Genomic DNA, 16,584 nt, shown 5'->3' on the forward strand with positions numbered 1-16,584 from the left:
CCATTTCGGAGGACATTCCATGAGATTCCCAGGCGCTGAGGTCCCGAGTGCCACACACCAGAAGGGATGGAAAAATTGTCAGCTTTACCAAAATGCTGAAAGTTTCAAGCGTGTTGAAGATGTTTTCCTGTGAACTGTCGGCGGGTGGAATTACTTTCTAGTGTGTTATTAGTGTTAAATCCTGCATGCAGGTAGGTCGGGCTGGCCTGTGGCAAGCCAGACGACCTTGTGAAGGTTCGGGCCTTCCTCAGCCCCACTCGCTGCTGAAATATTCCCTGAACAGCACAGTTTCCTGCAAGGTCGGGGTAGTTGTCACTCCCTCTCACCCTCCCCAGGACCCCAACTTAGAGGTCTGCCCCTAAGACCCCCACTAGAGGTCTGCCCAGAATTCACAGTCGCTGGTCTTAGCGTTTCGATAATTCGGGGAGGAAGGTCCTCCGAGGGGCACTTGTGAGCCCTCAGTGTGGTGGCGAGTGCGCCAGCTGAGGGAGGGAGGGAGGGTTGGGAGTGAGTGAGGGAGGGAGGGAGGGAGGTGGTGGTGGTGATGGACATCTGGCCACCTGGAAGATAAAGGAATAATTAGAACGCGGTATAGACCGAGTCGGCGTGAAGACTTTGCCCACAACCACAGTACAAACCACACCACAACTACAGTACAACCACACCACAATCAAGATAGAAGTGGAGAACCATCAAGGAGTAAGAGATGCAACCTACTGTGTGAAGCTAGCTCACTGGTGACCCCTTGACTTTTACACGTAGCCATGATTTAAGGTGTGGGAGAGAGAGAGAGAGAAACAGAGGAGTGAAAGGCGAGAGAGAAAAAAGTTCAACACAACCATAAAATATCAAACTGAGAAGAGAGAGGTCCAACACCTGACTACAGCGTGGTCCTGGATGGACTGGAGGAGGATGTGCAGGAGGAGGAGGCCGGGGCCCTTGAGGGACATGCTCAGGGAGTGGGTGGTGTCAAGACGCGCGGTAATTAACACGCTGGGGACGAAGACCCGTGATAAAACTGCAGCCAGGGACCTCACCAGCAAATGGGGCTTGGGTAGCCCGGAGGGGCTTTTTGGGCCATTACCATCAGAGAGGAGTGACGCGAGGAATGTTAACGACCAAACTATTGACACCCAGATGTAAAGTGTAAAGTAATGAGATACACGAGAGAGGGAGGGAGGGAGGGAGGAAGAGGGAGAGGAAGAGGTGAGAAAGGAGTTGCAGTAAGGCAGATGAGACTCATTCCTATCTTGTCAAATGTTGAGGCTGCCCTTCACCTTCGTGTCACCTTTCTCATTGTGCTCCAGGGGTTGCAGGTGAGAGCGAGGAGGGGGGGGGGGGTAGGACCTTGGGTATCGGTATCCCTGGCTGGTCTTAGGGGGATTAGTACGCACCATTTTTTCAACCCTTCCTCCGAATAGACAGTACGTTTTAATACTAAATGTAATAAGTACATTACTGACTGTCTGACTGCATAGTACATAAATACACTTAATTGTGCTGTTACATTTACCTCCCCCATTTATTCTTCTCATTTTCTGTTAATACACTCAAATTTTTTAGGTTGAAGTTTTCGTGTTCAATTCTATATACACAAGTTTTAAATATAAAGAATTTCTTCTTCAGTTTTATTAAACAATAGAGATTTTATACAAAATTTGAAAGTATCCTGAATTACTTTATAATTTATTGAAAGACTTTAGTTTTGTTTTATTACTTTTATAAAATTGTAATATCTATATAGCTATAGGTTAAGTACTAATTGTAATTAAGCAGCAATAAATGCTATTAACATGCTTGTCCTCCTACACTCCCAAGGTTAGGTTAGGTCGTGGTTTTTTATTCAGCTTGTCAGGTAAACTAATATTCACAATGATTTCGTGTGATGCTGGCGATTTAGTATATTTTTGTACTATGCCGATAGTCAGGATTGTACTTATTACATTTAGTATTAAAACGTACTGTCTACTCGGAGGATGGGCTGCATTCTTTACCATTGTTCTGTCAAATTTCTCTCTCTCTCTCTCTCTCTCTCCTCTCTCTCTCTCTCTCTCTCTCTCTCTCTCTCTCTCTCTCTCTCTCTCTCTCTCTCTCTCTCTCTGTTTATTCCTTATGTCCTCTCCCGATGTCTTTGTCATTCATCCATTAACTCCCCTATGTGGCTCACTCCGTGACACTTCATAATCTCCCACACTTATCTCCCCATCTCCCAACGGTCGACCTTCCTGTCACCGTGCGTTATCCCTAACCTCCCATTGCTCATCTCCCCCACCACATTGCTCATCTCCCCACCACACTGCTCATCTCCCCACCACATTACTCCCCCATCTGGCCAGGTCCCAGACAGCAAGGCCACGCTAGCAAGTACTCTTCTCCTGTATTGATTTTTTTCCGGCGAGTGGTTAAATCGTGGCGTATCTGTCGAGCTCCAGTGATTGCTAATTACCCAGCTTCTGCCTTCCTCTGCTTGCTTGCTGAATACTGCTCCCTCTGCTGCTCATCCACTTTGGCCACTCCTTTCTCGTTCTTCATCCCCTCAACCCTTTCTTGTTTCCTTTCCTCTCTCTCTCTCTCTCTCTCTCTCTCTCTCTCTCTCTCTCTCTCTCTCTCTCTCTCTCTCTCTCTCGCTCTCGCTCTCGCTCTCGCTCTCGCTCTCGCTCTCTCTCTCTCGCTCTCTCTCTCTCTCTCTCGCTCTCGCTCTCTCTCTCTCTCTCTCTCTCTCTCTCTCTCTCTCTCTCGCTCTCGCTCTCGCCCTCTCTCTCTCTCTCTCTCTCTCTCTCTCTCGCTCTCGCTCTCGCTCTCGCTCTCGCTCTCGCTCTCTCTCTCTCTCTCTCTCTCTCTCTCTCTCTCTCTCTCTCTCTCTCTCTCTCTCTCTCTCTTTTGTTCCCGTTAGTTCCCCAGTCTTCGTTCTGCCCCTTTCTCAATTTTGGTAGGTTTTGTTCTTGTTGTTAGTGAGGTGGGGTGCGTGTGGCAGGTGGGGTGGGGGTGTATGTTGTGGTGGGTGGGGTGGGGGTGGGTGTATGTTGTGGTGGGTGGGGTGGAGGTGGGTGGGTGTATGTTGTGGTGGGTGGGGTGGGTGTATGTTGTGGTAGGTAGGGGTGGGGGTGGGTGTATGTTGTGGTGGGTGGGGTGGGGGTGGGTGGGTGTATGTTGTGGTGGGTGGGGTGGGTGTATGTTGTGGTAGGTAGGGGTGGGGGTGGGTGTATGTTGTGGTGGGTGGGGTGGGGGTGGGTGGGTGTATGTTGTGGTGGGTGGGGTGGGGGTGGGTGGGTGTATGTTGTGGTGGGTGGGGGTGGGGTGGGTGTATGTTGTGGTAGGTAGGGGTGGGGGTGGGTGTATGTTGTGGTGGGTAGGGGTGGGTGTATGTTGTGGTAGGTAGGGGTGGGGTGGGTGTATGTTGTGGTGGGTGGGGTGGGTGTATGTTGTGGTAGGTAGGGGTGGGTGTATGTTGTGGTGGGTGGGGTGGGGGTGGGTGTATGTTGTGGTGGGTGGGGTGGGTGTATGTTGTGGTAGGTAGGGGTGGGTGTATGTTGTGGTGGGTGGGGTGGGGGTGGGTGGGTGTATGTTGTGGTGGGTGGGGGTGGGGTGGGTGTATGTTGTGGTAGGTAGGGGTGGGGTGGGTGTATGTTGTGGTGGGTGGGGTGGGGGTGGGTGTATGTTGTGGTAGGTGGAAGACTAGACACGAGGGGGAGATGCGGGTGTGTGGGTGAGACGGGAGGTGGGTGGATGCGTGGGGCCAGTGGTTGGGGATGTGGTTATCTTGAGGTGATTTCGGGGCTTAGCGTCCCCGCGGCCCGGTCCTCGACCAGGCCTCCTTTTTGTTACACACCCCCAGGAAGCAGGTGCCTAACTCCCAGGGACTTATTTACTGCTAGCTGAACAGATGCATCAGGCTGAAAGAAACTCAGCCCATTTGTTTCCGCCTCCACCGGGGATCGAACCCGGATCCTTAGGACTATGAACCCCGACCGCTGTCCACTCAGCCGTCAGGTCCCTGGTAAAGTGGTAAACTGTGTCTCTAACCAGATGTTTGAGCGGATGACGGCCCAGGTGGGTGGCAGCGTAATTAGGTTGATGTATTTACGTTTATGTAATTATACAACTTGGCCGGCCGGCAGGTAGTAGTAGGGGGAACAAGCACACAACAGGCGATGAGTCACAATAACGTGGCTAAAGTATGTTGACCAGACCACACACTAGAAGGTGAAGGGACGACGACGTTTTGGTCCGTCCTGGACCATTCTCAAGTCGTCCTGGACCATTCTCAAGTCGTCCTGGACCATTCGAGAATGGTCCGGGACGGACCGAAACGTCGTCGTCCCTTCACCTTCTAGTGTGTGGTCTGGTCAACACAACTAACAGCCCTCTTATCTTTGAAAACTGATTCAGTGTTGTTCCTTTTGTCCCCAGGTAAGGAAGAGCGAGTGCGGGTGTACCGAGGGACAGGCAGGCAGCAGCTGGGTGATGCTGAAGGTGAGGAGGACACGCCCACCTTCCCTCTTACATTGTGTCGTGACGGGGAAGTCTCCCTATGGACTCAGACACGTGTTGCCTCCATTTGCATTTATCATGTGTGTTTTGTATAATATCGTTATCTTTAAAGCGGACGTGATGATATGAGGTAGTGAGGGTGTGCATGTTGTGTGGGTGTCATGTGGTGGGTGAGAGGAGCACTGGAGGGCTGTGGGTGTCATGTGGTGGGTGAGAGGAGCACTGGAGGGCTGTGGGTGTCATGTGGTGGGTGAGAGGAGCACCGGAGGGCTGTGGGTGTCATGTGGTGGGTGAGAGGAGCACTGGAGGGCTGTGGGTGTCATGTGGTGGGTGAGAGGAGCACTGGAGGGCTGTGGGTGTCATGTGGTGGGTGAGAGGAGCACTGGAGGGCTGTGGGTGTGATGTGGTGGGTGAGAGGAGCACTGGAGGGCTGTGGGTGTCATGTGGTGGGTGAGAGGAGCACTGGAGGGCTGTGGGTGTCATGTGGTGGGTGAGAGGAGCACTGGAGGGCTGTGGGTGTCATGTGGTGGGTGGGAGCATAGGAGCAGACACGTGTACAACATGGCCGCCTCCTCCGCCCATGCTGCTCACGTGGGACACACCACCTGCTCCTCCTATATATTTACCAAACCTTTAAGACTCGTTTGTAATAAAGGCTCATGAATGGGCCATCACCATGCATCATTTATGATCAGGTTAGGGAATGAAACTGTAGGAAGAAAATAGTGTTCAAAATGTAACCACGAGTCGACCGCCCCGAGTTTGTTGTCATCGATCAGCTGGTTGGTGACGTCATGGCCACACTCCCTCCCTGCCCCCCCCTCCCATCTTGCCGCGCGCTCCCTCGCCTCTGCCGGCTCATAACTCACCTTTCAAATGTCGTCCTTCCCCATTTATCCACATATCTTCCTGTGGCTAGATATCGAGCTTGCCAGCGATCACTCCCAGGGGTGTCCGCTCTCACGGCCGGCCCCGCGCTCCTTCCAGCAGTTGTCGCCACTCCTCCTCCCTCTCACCTTCCCTCCAAGAACTTCAACTTCGCCTTTCCTGGTCTGTCCCACGATCGTCTAGGGCTTTACGTCTGCCGTGAGCGACTTAGTCATCAAACTTGGGATTCCGGCCAGTGGGCAACGCCTCTAGGGTCACCCCCTAGGGCTGCCGCTTCTGTCATACCCTGTAATTCCAAGGGACGTTCCTTTCCCTTGGCCGAGATCATCCCTGGAGGCCCCTCACCTTCCTTGGCCGGTCACGGAACCAACTCCGGTGAGGGGAATGGGGAGGGGACCATCACGTCTCCTGGTGGGCCCCTCGGGCACCCTTGGTTACTCTGTGGTCGGAAGGGATAGGGAACTCACATAGAATATTTGTGAGTGCTAAACTTTGCTCTTTTGGAGCTATGAGAAGACTATTGGCATGGCAAAAAAGGGGGACCTGGTTGAGGAGACAGAGCCCGGAAACCGGGCCGCGAGGACGCTAAGCCCTGAAATCATCTCCAGAGGGCTCAGGTGGGTACTGCGGCAACCAAACCACCTAACAAAAAGTTGTCATCCACACTTGCGTGGAAATAAACATTCCACACACACCTGGGCTGTAGGAGACTCGAACCGTGAACCCTGCGCGTGTGAGGCCGAAGCTCTATACCGACCGAGCTATTGAGTAATCTTAATAAGGAAAGTTTCCAGAAGCAGCATCCTGCTGTTAAACTGATATTTTCGACTTACCCGACGTTCTCACGCCCCTGGGTGAGGAGCGTGGCATTCTCGCGCGCCTGGGGTGAGGCGCGTGGCATTCTCACGCGCCTCGGGGTGAGGCGCGTGACATTCTCACGCGCCTCGGGGTGAGGCGCGTGACATTCTCTCGGGGTGAGGCGCGTGACATTCTCTCGGGGTGAGGCGCGTGACATTCTCTCGGGGTGAGGCGCGTGACATTCTCTCGGGGTGAGGCGCGTGACATTCTCTCGGGGTGAGGCGCGTGACATTCTCTCGGGGTGAGGCGCGTGACATTCTCTCGGGGTGAGGCGCGTGACATTCTCTCGGGGTGAGGCGCGTGACATTCTCTCGGGGTGAGGCGCGTGACATTCTCTCGGGGTGAGGCGCGTGACATTCTCTCGGGGTGAGGCGCGTGACATTCTCTCGGGGTGAGGCGCGTGACATTCTCTCGGGGTGAGGCGCGTGACATTCTCTCGGGGTGAGGCGCCTGACATTCTCTCGGGGTGAGGCGCCTGACATTCTCTCGGGTGAGGCGCGTGACATTCTCTCGGGGTGAGGCGCGTGACATTCTCTCGGGGTGAGGCGCGTGACATTCTCTCGGGGTGAGGCGCGTGACATTCTCTCGGGGTGAGGCGCGTGACATTCTCTCGGGGTGAGGCGCGTGACATTCTCTCGGGGTGAGGCGCATGACATTCTCTCGGGGTGAGGGCGCGTGACATTCTCTCGGGGTGAGGCGCGTGACATTCTCTCGGGGTGAGGCGCGTGACATTCTCTCGGGGTGAGGCGCGTGACATTCTCTCGGGGTGAGGCGCGTGACATTCTCTCGGGGTGAGGCGCGTGACATTCTCTCGGGGTGAGGCGCGTGACATTCTCACGCGCCTCGGCGAGGCGCCTCCTTTATCATCTGGCATTTTTCCTCCTACTTTCTTAAGGCTGGAGAATTACATTATATAAATTATAATTATGAATCCGTGTTAAGCGGATTGAATTTAGACCAAAAAAATTGTGCCCATTAGGATTTACGTCATTAAGCTTGGACTGGCGCTCTGGCAAATAGGGATGTAATAGGATTTCATAACAGATAAGCTTATTAACGGATTTACAAATTTTCGGGTCCGTAGAATACAAATACATAATATTTCAGCAGCATACAATGTTGTGTTGATCCTGGCTTTTGTATATTCAGAGTCCAGCATTTCTCTCTTGTGTTCAAACTCACTTTCCCTTGCTTTAATTCTGATTTTAAGTAAGAATTAGAAGACACACGAAATTTTTGATGGAGAGTAGGCCTAAGCAGTCGCAGAAATCTATAGGCCTGCGAAAATTCTGACTAACAGCCTTAGCTGTGTTTAGAGGTTAGTAACATCCTCACAGCATTAAACAAATACAGTACCTGTAATTACATTGAATGAAATATAATTAATACACGCTATTCTCAATGGTGTCTATGCTGATGCGGGGTATTCTCAATGCTGTCTATACTGATGCGTGGTATTCTCAATGCTGTCTATGCTGATGCGGGGTATTCTCAATCCTGTTTATGCTGATACATGGTATTCTCAACGCTGTTTGATGCTATGGTTCGTTAAATGCCCTGCACCTTGTTCTTAGCGTGGTGTGGGTAGATGTTTAACAGAAGGATAGACCGGCTCTCCTCTGCTCTACCACTAGCCGGGATTGCGTGCTTATATTGATGGCCGCACATCAACCACAGAGGAAAATGGCAAGGCCTCGTTTAACCACCCGGCCTTCAACAACCTCAGCAACCACAGGAGCCTCAACAACCATTAACCTCAACAACCATGCGCCACCCAAATCTGTGTGCTACCACGCATTCATAACTAAAAAATATATCTATATATACTCGAGCTTAATCGTTTCCTAGTGAGATATATCCAGGTTTTCTTTATTTATATATACAAGAGTTCTTACATGCTTGTACAGTCACTCGCACGGATAGCGTTTCCGGCAAGTCCTTAATCCTAATTTTCCCCGGAATACGACCCGGAAAATCGGTTAATAACCAGGTATGCATTTTACTGTTGGGTAAACAGAGGCTTCAGTTGAAGATTGGCGCCTTGAGTAAATCCTCCCCCGGCCAGGATACGAACCCAGGTCAAAGCGCTCGTGTAACGCCAGGCGAGTGTGTTTCCACTTCGCCACAAGGACTTGAGGTTGTGTTGGTCAGGTCAGGTGGAGGGTCGTGAGGGAGAGGTTAATGAGACGCTTACCAGCCAAACAAAGTCCCACCTTATATAATGAAATAAATAAATAAATAAATAAATGGGCCTCATAAATGAGGTAAATGCTGTGTTTGCAGCTGTAACTGAAACTGACTGTAAGCACTGTTATGCCAGCGGGATGTGGAGACCACAACAGTCTCCTTCAGAGGTGACAGGTCACAGGGGGGGGGGGGGAGGGTCAGCCTCTACATCAAAGACACTTATACACAGATTTCATGAAAAGCTTTCGACGAATGTGTGACCTTGGTGTTATTGCACGCAAAATACACAGTAAAGGAATTACTGGTAAAGTTGGAAGTTGGATAGGGGTGAGCAATGAGGCACATATGAGGGGTGAGCAATGAGGCACAGATGAGGGGTGAGCAATGCGACACAGATGAGGAGTGAGCAATGCGACACAGTGGTGTAAGGGGGGGCAATTGGGCACAGATATGAGTGGTTAAGAATAAAGATACAAAGTTGAGAAATGACAAATGAGACATTGGGTAGAGGTGAGCAATGAGACACAAAGGTGACAAATGAGAAATGATAACAGCTAGAAATATCACCTGGGGGTAGAAGGGCCAGAGTGTGGGGGAAGGAAGAACCGAGGTGGTGCTGTAGGGGTTAAAATAGGGGTAACAAGGCTGGGATAATGAGCACTAGAGGAGTGTACAAGGGTGAAAGGGGGGTGAAAAGAGGGCTGGCAAGACCACCTCTTCCCTCCTTCTCGTCTAACTCCTCAAGATCTCGACTTGGAAGAGGAACGATATGAGAATTCTTCACATATTTTATAAGCAACATTTTCGCCAAAGCGGTTAAAAATTCCTCGACTTTGGGTCTCGGGAATATTTGTAAAATTGGATGAGGTCAACTACTGTAGGTCAACTACAGTAGGTCAACTACAGTAGGTCAACTACAGTAGGTAAAATTGTTGTGTAGGTCAACTACAACAGGCCTACAGTAGACGGTCCGTGTCCACAGATCCCCCCCCCCTCCCCACCTGTTGGACCACGGACTCTAATTAACACTGGGGCCTGGAATCTGATGACCCCCCCCCCCAGATTCCAGGGATCTGCTGACCCTGGATTCCCGGAATCTGATTCGCGATTCAAAGAAGCTCATGATCCTGGTTTCCAGGAATCTACCTATCACGGATTCCAGGACTCTATGGACATTGAATTCCAGGACTCGGTTACCCTGCCTTCATGAAGGTGCCGATTCTGGATTCCAGGAAAGATAACATCAGGGGAAGAAATGGCAGCAAACACAGCTTTCTCGTCATTCATTAGTGGCATTATATATAAGTATTAACAGTGAATGTTGTCAAGGGCAGTTGGTATCACCTGCTGGCTCAACATCACTATATTATATATATTTAATATATATAAAATATGGTAAGGAATGGGTGCATTTATTAGGGGTGGCGTGCAAATAGGTTGAGGTTGGTGAGGGTTTAACCCACTAGAGGAGAGTGGTCCAGGTGTTTGCTGTCCAGCCACTTCTCTTCATCTGTCACTTCGTCAATATCCAACCTCCTAACCTAACCAGCAACGTATGAACCCAAGCAACCCACCTAACCTGTCGAGTCCGAGGCATAGAAAACGTTTGTGTGAGAGTCGTTACTTTTCATAGTAGGTCCCAAATCTACACAGTAAAATAACAACGTACTGGCGTGAACGATATGGAAGAAAATGCAGAATAGAACCAGTAAAGAGCAGAGGTGCCATAGGCACAATCAGAGAACACTGTATAAACATCAGAGGTCCGCGGTTGTTCAACATCCTCCCAGCGAGTATAAGAAATATTGCAGGAACAACCGTGGACATCTTCAAGAGGAAACTAGATGGTTTCTCCAAGGAGTACCGGACCAACCGGGCTGTGGTCCTGCGGGCCGCTCAAAGCTATAGCCTAGTGGACCAAACTCTCACAAGTCAAGCCTGGCCTCGTGCCGGGCTTGGGGAGTAGAATGTGAGCACTGTGTATAATGCTCAGGTGTGTGTAGTGCTCAGGTGTGTACGCTGCTCACTGCCTTTGACGGTTGCTGGCGGCAACCTTGCTCCATAGGCGCCGCATACTTGTGGCGAACTGTACCTCGTTAGTGGTCATCCTGACTGTCTGTGCGGCTCTTTCCCAGTGACGGAAGGGTTCCCATCTTTGACAGCATAAACACTAGCAAGATACCAAGGTGAGGGTCTCCCAGGACACTGAGGGTGAAGGAGGCGCCGAACAGTGTACCACGAGGCGACGCTAAGATTGACTTCATTACTGGAAGAGAGAGGATTCTTTAGTGTAGATTATGGAAAGGTTCACAGATCGTGTTATGAGAATATCGGAGATCAGTGGAGACTTGGTGAGTGTGGTCGTGAGTGGTGAGTGTGGCCGTGAGTGGTGAGTGTGGCCGTGAGTGGTGAGTGTGGCCGTGAGTGGTGAGTGTGGCCGTGAGTGGTGAGTGTGGCCGTGAGTGGTGAGTGTGGTCGTGAGTGGTGAGTGTGGCCGTGAGTGGTGAGTGTGGTCGTGAGTGGTGAGTGTGGCCGTGAGTGGTGAGTGTGGTCGTGAGTGGTGAGGGTAGTTATGATTGCCTGGTGAATAAGACTGGCGGAAGGTGCGTGTTGGGTGCCGGTATGGGTGGAGGGAGGGATTGATAGCTCCCTTGGGACCCATTTACCTTCTTCCTCCTCCTCCTCATTCTCCTCCTCCTCGTGCCCTTGGCAGTAACCCCTGTGGCAGTCTGTCCTCTGGCACTCGAAGTGCTTCAGGACACATTCAAGAGTGCGTGCGTCTGGCCTTTTACTAGAGCCCTACCTGCCCTCACCATCACCTGTCATCACCATCAGCAGCACCTGCCCCCCTCATACCCCTATCACCAGGGGTGCCCACACCTACCTTATCACCATCTCCCTCATCCCACACACTCACCAGGGGCTCCCTGGTGAGCTTGTTCGGGCTTGGGCAGTAGAACAACGCCCAAAACCCCCATAAAGCAGGTATCAAGCAACACTTCAAAGTAACTCCATCTTGCAAGCTAATCTTGCACAAACGGTGTAATAATCGGTGTTACTTCCTGAAGGACGTGACTGCAGTATTACTCCAAGCTAATTGTGCACGAGGAACACTCTCCACAACTATGCACTCTTGGAACGCTTCACCCCAGTCCAATCCACTGGTGATAGTAGATTGGACTGAGTGAACACCTAAGGGCCAGATTCATGAAAGTTACGCAAGCACTTACGAACTTGTACATCTTTTCTAAATTTGTGTCGGCTTTGTTTACAATTATTTAACAGTTAATGATCTCCGAAGCACCAGGAGGCTGTTTATGACAATAACAGCAGTTGACTGGCAAGTTTTACTGCTTGTAAACTGTTTAATAAATGGAACCAAGGTCGTCAAAGATCGAGGAAAGATCTACACGTTTGGAATACTTGCGTAACTGCTTCGTGAATCTGGCCCCAGGTTTTCACCAGTAAGGAAGACAATCAACGCAGAACTAGGCTTAAAATCTGCCTGTTACAGTACTTGTGCTGTTTCGCGGGACTCGCGGAATCACTGTATAAGGCGCTGCTAATTATGGAGACGTGGCACTGCTGGGGCCCTCCCAGACGTGGCACTGCTGGGGCCCTCCCAGGCGTGGCACTGCTGGGGCCCTCCCAGGCGTGGCACTGCTGGGGCCCTCCCAGGCGTGGCACTGCTGGGGCCCTCCCAGGCGTGGCACTGCTGGGGCCCTCCCAGGCGTGGCACTGCTGGGGCCCTCCCAGGCGTGGCACTGCTGGGGCCCTCCCAGGCGTGGCACTGCTGGGGCCCTCCCAGGCGTGGCACTGCTGGGGCCCTCCCAGGCGTGGCACTGCTGGGGCCCTCCCAGGCGTGGCACTGCTGTGGGAGTGGAGGTGGTTGACGAGGGGCTGTGGCGACGAGGTCACATTATCCTTCCAAGTAACTACGTAATTATCAAATGAAAACACCCAAGTCCGGAAGACTTGCGGCACTCATACCCCAACCCGTTCTCGCACTTTCTTAGTCAATATCGACTTATTTAATAAGTGCATATGTGACAGTAATTTATTGTGAATATTTTAGTTTACCTTGAAAAGCTTCATAGAAAACACTGACCTTACCTAACCTTAGTATGTTAAGATAAGCATCCTATTGCTTCGTAATTACAATTATTACTTAACAATTAACCTATAATAGGTTAAGTAATAATTGTAATTACGAAGCAATAAGATGCTTATCTTAACATACTAAGAAGGTTAGGTAAGGTCGGTGTTTTCTATGAAGCTTTTCAAGGTAAACTAGTATGTTTAGTATGTCACATATGCACGTATTTAATAAGTCAATATTGACTAAGAAAGTGCGAGAACGGGTTGCATACCCGCGTACCCACCAGGGGTACCAACACCTATAGACACCTACCTCTCCCTTTTGTTTTTTTATCTTTCATACATCTATCTTTCCCTTCCTCCCTATCTCCTTCCCTCTATCGACCCCTTTCTCATTTTCCTTCCATCCGAATCTCTCCCGGCCTTCCAACGTCCCCTTCATTCCTCCAGTTACTCCGTTCCGTTCCCTTACTTTCTCCTCTCCCCCCTCTACCCTGTTCCTCCCCCCCCCTGGTGGTGGGCGTCATCGAGGGCCCTCCGCCGGCAGCCTACCATTCTCCGGCTCCACATTACCATAGAGGGTTTAGGGAGCGCCGTTGGTGGCACACCAACACGCTCAGGGATCCTCCGCGCCTATTATGAAGTCGTCCGCCAGCCGCCAATGGCTCCAGCCAGTTTTAGGACAAATGACCAGGGGGGGGGGATACGAGGAGGGAGGGAGGGAGGGGGAGGGGGGGGGGGAATGTTTGGAGCAGGGCGAGGGGATTGAACCAGCGTCCCGGGTCTCCTCAGATCCGGGTCTTCACCCGTGCACTATGATGTGGTTCAGAGTTACGCCACCTAGATGAAGTTCTCCTGAACGCTAGGAGTGTGGAGGCACCGGACTGGTACACAACCCTGTGCTAAAGAGGTTCTCACTGATGTATCAGGGCATTATAGTGGTTTCCTTGTGTACTTGTTGCATGTTTTTCATTATTCATTTGATTGGTTTTCATTTGAGGGGGCGTGGGGGGTGGGGGGGGGTGGTGGTGGGGGGGGGGGTGGAGGGGGCGTGGTGGGGGGGGTGGAGGGGGGTGGGGGGAGGGGGGTGGAGGGGGGCGTGGGGGTGGAGGGGGCGTGGGGGGTGGAGGGGGCGTGGGGGGGTGGAGGGGGGGGGGGTGGAGGGGGGCGTGGGTGGGGGTAGAGGCGGCGTGGGGGGGTGGAGGGGGGTATTATTCACACGGCCTTGGGGGATTTAAAGTTTTTTAGCCGCATGATTAATGGAGGTGATTAAATGGAGAACATCTTGATTAATGTTGCTTAAGGGTGGCACTCTGGGCACCGTGGCACTCTGGGCACCGTGGCACTCTGGGCACCGTGGCACTCTGGGCACCCTTAGCAGTCAATGACCTTGTTAACTACTTTTCCTAGTCACTAAGAACCCCAGTGGTTCATGGTCATTGTTAGATCATTAGTGCCCCTCGTTCCCCTCCTGCTAGTTGCCGGGTGCCACCTGCAGGGTGCCAGGGTTCTCAGTAGTTACAAAGAATTCTTTGTTAACTATTCAGAGTCATCTTTAGTTATATAGGGCTCCTCTTTGGTTATCCAGGACTCGGGTAGTTAGCCAGGGCTCAGGTAGTTATGATAGGCTGTAGTAGTTACGCAGGGAATGCGTGGTTACGCCCGTGTCCCGGCGTCCCCCCCCCCCGCCCGTGTCCCGGCGTCCCCCCCCCCCCCGCCCGTGTCCCGGCGTCCCCCCCCCCGTTCGTGTCCCGGCGTCCCCCCGCCCGTGTCCTGGCGTCCCCCCCCGCCCGTGTCCCGGCGTCCCCCCCCCCCCGCCCGTGTCCCGGCGTCCCCCGCCAAGTTATTCAAGGGTTCTCTTAGTCATCAACCGCCTCCTTCTTTATTGCGTCAGTATTGAACTATCTGGTAACGCAGTGTAGTGTTCGAAACTATCTGGTAACGCAGTGTAGTGTTCGAAACTATCTGGTAACGCAGTGTTCGAAACTATCCTGGGGAACTGTATGAGTATTCTTGCCACTACCTCCAGCAGGCTCACAACGTTAACACGACGTATTTTAAACGTTATTGCAACGCTGCGTCAAATTGACAATAGTAAAAATAACGTGGTTGTTACGTAATTTTTTTGCCTGGGAAGAATAGTTCTTAAAATCCTGACGATAGCCGAGACTGTATTGTCCGAGACTGTATTGTCCGAGACTGTATTGTCCGAGACTGTATTGTCCAATCAGGATCCAACATGAAACATTCGGGTCCACGTCGATCACTTATTCGGCCTTGATGAGGTATTTAAATCTCAAGTCTCCAAAAATGGCGCTTAAAGAAGCTCCGTGAAGCCCTCAAGGCGCCAGTGATTGGTCAAGTCAGTGGCTAGTGTCAGCCACGAGTGTCAGCCGTGAGTGTGAGGAGGTAGTATGAGACCCAAGCGTCAGACGGGAGGGTGAGGAGGAGGAGGCGAGGACGGTGCAGTGTGCAGGCGGGTAAATGGAGGCCATTGTCAGGCAACGCGGAAAGTCCCTAACAATAGTGTTTTGTCTGGAGGAGGACCACCTTAATTATTATATTGTGTAGGTCACAGTGTGCTGGGGTCACAGGGGGGTTGGGGGTCAGGTGTGTGGAAGGGCCCCGGACGTCGGGTGTGCGGAAAGGGCCCCGGACGTCGGGTGTGCGGAAAGGGCCCCGGAAGTCGGGTGTGCGAAATAGGGCACGTGGGATACGTTACATTGTATATCGTCCGTATAGATCCCTTTTTAGTGTTATCTCACGGCTTACCAATCTTGATCCTTAAGTCTGGGTGTGCTGCACCGCGGGGTCATTCCCGAGCTTCCCGTTTCCGGATCCCTATTCTTAAGGGTCCGCGCCCCTGGTATTCGAGCCGCTAAAATCACCGCTCAATTACCCCTTACCGATAACGAGGAAATTGCGGCAAAACCAGGTCGTTCATTACCATAACTGGGTCGTTCCGGCAGCCATTCATGTCAATGCGAGGGATCAAAAATTACGCTGCACTTGGGAGGTGGGGGCGGACTGATGGCTGGGTCACTCCTGCTGATGCAGCTGCGCTCTGGGTTACTCCTGATGCAGCTGCGCTCTGGGTTACTCCTGATGCAGCTGCGCTCTGGGTTACTCCTGATGCAGCTGCGCTCTTGGTAACTGCTGCTGCCACTGATCCCGCTACAGTACCTACAACTACTACTGCGACGGCTACTTCCGCTTCTAAATGAGAGGTAGGTAGGTTATGGACAAACGACGGTACCTGGGGAAGTTAGCGGCGCACATTCGATCCCGTAGCATGGCCTCAATATTTATTCATAGCTTCACCATGTTCTTGTGATTGTATTGTGCGTGTACAGAGTAATTGTCCATATTTACTCCCATTACTCCTGCCATGATGTCATCAACGGGCTCGTACCACGGGCAGGAACCCTTCCACTCTCTAAACCTTACGAAACAGACATGATAGATTTGTTTACATTTATAAAGCAGTTAGTTTCGAAGCATTACGAGGTTGTTTATAACAATAATACAGCCCGTCCTCGTCAACAAAGGCCAAATGCTTGTTAATCCGGTCGCCAAACACATTGTTTATGAATGAACAATGGTTTACATACGATTCACAACGGATCACGTTCAAGCATTTCTCGAACAGTACTTCGCTGACGACCCAGCCCGTCCTCCAAACAAAGACCCAAAAGTGATTCCATCCACCCGCCAAACCCCCTGTTTATGAATGAAAAACAGTTTACACACGACTCACAACTGATGACGTCCCAACACTTCCGGAACAAGTGCTTCACTGACAAATTTTGTTCGAACCACAACGCTGTAAATGCTTCACCCACGTACTACAAATACAAATAATCGCCAACAGAACCTAAATATCTAACCTATGCCTATATATACACAATATGCTAATATATTATAACATTAATTTATATCTGAGAAAATTCCCGTTTTGATTGAACAGCATGTAAAAGTTTATGAATGCGTCTGTGGGGTCGACCGCTGGATGTAATGGACTTGAGTCGAAGACGAGTTCCCGGCCCAGATTCACGGGGTCTA

At 51.4% G+C, this 16,584-nt stretch overlaps 1 protein-coding gene across 2 annotated transcripts in view; it reads right to left on the reverse strand.

The window, feature by feature from the left end:
- Positions 1-16,584, reverse strand: part of LOC123774590 (max-interacting protein 1) — a 739,857-nt gene that overhangs the window by 641,673 nt on the left and 81,600 nt on the right. The window lies entirely within an intron of this gene.

Source organism: Procambarus clarkii, chromosome 51 (genome assembly GCF_040958095.1).
Source record: "Procambarus clarkii isolate CNS0578487 chromosome 51, FALCON_Pclarkii_2.0, whole genome shotgun sequence".
In the NCBI taxonomy this organism is placed as follows: domain Eukaryota; kingdom Metazoa; phylum Arthropoda; class Malacostraca; order Decapoda; family Cambaridae; genus Procambarus; species Procambarus clarkii.